Below are 5175 nucleotides of genomic sequence, written 5' to 3'. Positions count from 1 at the left end.
TTGAAGGAATGGATAGATCAAGCAAAAACAACAAGCCAAGGTATCACCCAAACAATGGCAGTAAACGAAAAACGCAAGGATAACAAACCAAGGGAAATCTCGCAAGAAGCCGTGGCATATTACCTAGAGGAAAATTACTGCGTAATAAAACATGACACCTACAACTCCAGAAGCATCCCTTACCCTGCGAGCATCATCGAATACCAATACGCAGAGGGTTACATATCACCAAAATTCAAAGTATGTGAGGAAATGCGCGATAACACCTTAGTCGATTCCTGACAGCAATGAATGATAAATACTTTAATAGAAAGCTATGCCTAAGATAATTCCCAAAGTCACTCACTGGCACGGCATTCACGTGGTACGAAAACCTAAACACAGAAAGCGTAGACTCGTGGAAAACCATGTCCACTCTCTTCCTCATAAAATTCTATTCGGACAAGAGAAAGATCGCATCGATAGACCTGAGTAAGTGCGACCAGCGGACAGGGGGGAAATAGGAAAATACATCTTCCGATCCTGGTATCTCTCGCTGGATTTCCATGAAGACATCATCGAAGAAGCGCTAGTCGAAATTTGTATACGAGGAATGACATCTGCTTTCAAAAGGAGTTTAATTAACTTCAGATTCCAAACCTTCGTCGAATTGGAGGAAGCGACAGAAAGGATACCTGACTGCATTGAAGATACGCATATAGAACGCCCCTGGCACTACACAATCAATGTTGTATCTGAAATGACGCGCATCGTAAGACCCAACACCGGTAAGGAACGGGCCTATCCCAAACTATTGAGAGGAACCCAGGAGGATCAAAATAAGGAAAGCGAGACTTCAATCCTCCACCGCCCTTGCCTTGCAGTCAGGAGCAGATAATTGAACTCTTGGAGCAGTGGATAGCTAACAAAGAAATCAACTTACCCCCGACAGTCTTGGATATTAACAAAATAGATAAAAATGCTGCAGGATATTGTCATTATCACTGAAGATTAGGCCATCCAACAATGGAATGTCTCTCCATAGAAGCATCTTCAACCGCAAACGCACGACCGGAGAAATTGAAATAGCGGGACAAGCAATCGAACGTGATCCTCTTTCCCACCACTGAATCGCCGATTAAGCACAACATGAAGAATACAAATAAACAAGTAGCAATGCCACACTCTCTTCCTTAAAAACCCAGCAACAGGCGACACTGTCGAGTAACAAAAGGCAAGTTGTATTATGTTTCTCTTTTATTATCTATTGTTATTCCATAAACAATAACAATTTATGACAAGGAAATAAGGCGAAGGAAAATGGGATGGCATTGCAATACACAAAGGCCACGAGATGTATAAACACCCGATCGACTGACAAATTTACAAAAGGTTACGGGATGCCAAAGGCGCCCGGTCGACCGATGAATACAAAAAAAGACACGGGATCCATAGACACCCGATCGGATGACGAATTTATAAAAGGTTACGAGACGCCAAAGGCGCCCGGTCGACCGATGAATATATAAAAGGCCGTGGAATGCATAGACACCCGATTGGCTGACGAATTTACAAAAGGTTACGGGACGCCAAAGGCCCCCGGTCGACCGATGAATATACAAAAGGCCACGGAATGCATAGACACCCGATTGGCTGACGAATTTACAAAAGATTACGGGACGCCAAAGGCCCCCGGTCGACCGATGAATACACAAAAGGCCACGGGATGTATAAACACCCGATCGGCTAACGAATTTATAAAAGGTTACGGGACACTAAAGGCGTCGGTCGACCGATGAATACACAAAAGGCCACGGGATGCATAAACACCCGATCGGCCGACGAGTTTACAAAAGGTCACGAGACGCCAAAGACTCTCGGTCGACCAATGAATACACAAAGGGCTACGGGATGCATAAACATCCGATCAGCTGACGAATTCACAAAAGTCATGAATGCTAAGAACACCCGATTGGCCAGGAAGTCACGAGATGCTGAAAACGCTCGGCCAATCGATAAATCGGCAAAGGTTAAAACACCAAGACCCTTCACACCATCCAAGATATAAAAGCGGGATGGGCGCGTCCAGCGACCCACCCGATCTGACCCAATTTCATCCCAACGCCGCTACCTGATGCACTTCGACGAGTCTATGGGGAATAAGCGCGTTTAAAAAATGAGATGCCCACCCTATCAAGACGATATATACAAAGTACCACATCTCATCTAACAAAATAAAAGGGGAAATGGACGCATTTCACGCACAATCCACCTAGAGACGGAACGTCGACATGTCGCCTCTCATTCTAACATCGCCATACGACGCGCCTCGATAAGCTTATGGAAGTTGAAGCCTCCTACAAACAAAATACCAACCCTAAGAAAGGCAACATATACAAAAGGTTGCGCCCTATCTAAAAAAAGGGTGGGAAGGGGAGGCCAAACGCTCAATATGGCGCGTCCCATCTATCCCGCCTCTAAAGAAATAATCAAACTCTTAGAACATAAATCAAGACGAGATGAAGCGTCAGATCCTACATAAAATATGAACCCAACACATCCAAAAGGCCCGTCCCAACATAAATCCACAAGATAAAATGACGACAAAATACATAACATCCACAAACAACCGAATACACAACAAATTTTCCAAGGAAAGGAAGGCACGTGAAACAAATAACGATAAAAGAAAAGAAACGAAAGAAATAAGATGCATCATGTGGAATGGAACTCAGACCACTCATTCCTTTTCTTCTCCATATCCACACGAACCTCCTCTTCCGCAGCCTCTGCTTGCTGAGTTGCACTGGTTGCTGCCCCACGTTGGCGACAAGCTGATTCAGCGCCATCTTCTTGTATGAAGTTGCCTTGGATGCTGAACCAACTGGTTTTCTAGCTGAGAAATATGGTCTGGGAGTTGTGCACTAGGGTCATTGCGATCGTTCACCTTTATCAGCAACTCGTCTAACCACCCTATTAGGAAGCCTAGACCAATTGTGGAACGAATGGTAGTCTCCCAACCACGCAACGTGTTTGCATCAATAGGGCCATTATTCACCCGCGTGAGTTGGTCGGATACTTCGAGGAGATTTTTATTCATGTAACACAGAGTTTGCATATCAAGGAGACCCTCCTTCATCATATGACCGCCACCGCACTCTACAATATCCCTATAAATAGCGTCCAAGGCAAACGGCACCGATAAACCATGAACTAGCTTATGAGTGGTAGTATCAACACACGCCTCGGAAGCATCCACCACCTTTGAGAAGAACAACTTCGCATCCTCAGGAACGACCGACGCGTCAACCATGTTGGGACGTTTTTCTGAATGGCCGGCTGACACAGATTGCTACCGTCCAAACGGGCACGCTTCAAAGACCCATCGCTACTAGGAGGAACGCGCCGAACACCATCAACACTAGAACTTTCATATATTCCAATCTCTTTTCGTTTCCTACACATACCCTGAAACGAAATATGTGTAAGAACAACAGCCAAAAATAATTGAAATAAATAGGAAAGCGCCACTAATAAACATGTGGAGGCGCGGTTCATAAAACAAAAACAAAGATGACATGAGGAAGAAAAAGAAAGATCAAGAGGATACTAACCTCAGAAATAGGAGCATCCATAGGACGGTCACCAGACTTCACACGAGACACCGAGGAACCAGAAGTAGACCCGAACTCACTTGTAGAATCTGCGAAATAGAAAGCCAATGACATTATAAGAACAAACCCTGATAAATAAGTAAAAATAAAGAAGGACAAAAGATGTCATTAAACCAGAAATACACGTGTCAAACGGAGAACGAATAACCACCTTCAGGATGACCCGCTTGAGGTGTCACATGAGCGGAAGACCCGCCAAAAACCAATCGATTCGATCCAGAAGGACTCAACGAATGCAACACGTCACTGGGAGACTCTAAGGCCTGACCCCTAACATGGACGGTTTGTGCCTATAAAGGATTAACGGACGATATGTGAAGGCGCGGAGACACCCAGCCAGCCCCTTTAGATAACTTGACCCCGAGATTCTGTACAAGATCTACGAACGAGGAAGTCAGACTACCACCAGCTCCTCACTGAGACCGTGAGGGACTAGTCCGCCGAGTATGTACATGACACAGGGGAAGAACATTAATAGAAGAACAAGAATGGGAACCAGAAAATTTGGCCGCTTCCCGCCTAGCCTTCTTAGTAAGACTCTTCGCGGACCAATCATTTTCAGGTATGTTGAGATACTCCTTCATCAAGTAAGAGGGAGCTCTCCACCCCACATGATTAGATAGAGGAGCTTCCTGAGAACCCAGAATCCACTATCTCAAAAAAAAAAAAAAAATGGTGGGGGTGGGTTGGGGAGGGGGGAAGGAAAAGGAAATACATGAAAATTATTACCCCTTAACAGGGCCAGGGAGTCCCTAAAGGAGTGCCAAATCTAATATAAAACAAAGGGGACATGGGGACTAAAGCCCAAGTCCACTAAGAAGTATCCATGAAGAGAAAAGGAGAAGGAAGGAATTAAGGGAAAAGGAAGAGGTTGTATTAGAGAAGGGGTGGCATTAGTGGTAATAAAGGAAGTTTAGGACATGCTGCATAATGTCATAAAATGAAGGGCTTTTGGGAAAATCTATAAAAGGAGGTACATAGTACAATGGAAAACAAGTTCTCTCTCATACCATTCCTAGAAAGTGTTGTCATAGGGTGTGACTAGGACGGGTAGAACCAAAATCATATTCACCCCTCAACACTTACAAATTGTTGGATCGACAGACTTAAGTGTCTAGTGTTAAAGATCCTATTTTGTATCATTGTGTAATCATTTACTCCTTTTTGGATAAGTTGGTACCGATTGTGAACTTGTTGGAGGGATGTTTGTTTTGGATTTCCATACTCTAGCACAAATTGGTTATACACCTTCCCTGAAAAGATTTCGGGTGCGATCCTTCCTACTATGACATCTTCACATCTTGTTTCGTGATACCATGTTTTGACAATGGACAAATCTTCAGCCGTGTCAAACGTTTCCATGTTTGCAAGTTGAGGTATAAAATGAATTAGTAAGAGTAAGAGTAGACGGTGGAAAATATTCTTGTAGTATATATGAGAAGAGGTGACCTTCCTTATATAGACGAGAGTCCCAACGTCTCTTTCTCTTTTTTATGTTGAAAATATATCCGTTGAGTTGAGG

At 44.0% G+C, this 5175-nt stretch overlaps 1 long non-coding RNA gene across 1 annotated transcript; it reads right to left on the bottom strand.

Moving 5' to 3' along the window:
* Nucleotides 1–2482: 2482 nt before the first annotated feature.
* LOC113323904 lies at nt 2483–3684 on the bottom strand. Its single transcript, XR_003347901.1, has 2 exons — nt 3594–3684; nt 2483–3447 (listed from the first exon to the last, which is right to left on the bottom strand). It is a non-coding gene; the product is annotated as an uncharacterized LOC113323904 (long non-coding RNA).
* Between the last annotated feature and the right edge of the window lie 1491 nt (nt 3685–5175).

The sequence above is a fragment of the Papaver somniferum genome, chromosome 11 (assembly GCF_003573695.1).
Source record: "Papaver somniferum cultivar HN1 chromosome 11, ASM357369v1, whole genome shotgun sequence".
Taxonomy (NCBI): Eukaryota; Viridiplantae; Streptophyta; class Magnoliopsida; order Ranunculales; family Papaveraceae; genus Papaver; species Papaver somniferum.
This window is presented reverse-complemented; position numbering and strand designations above follow the sequence as displayed.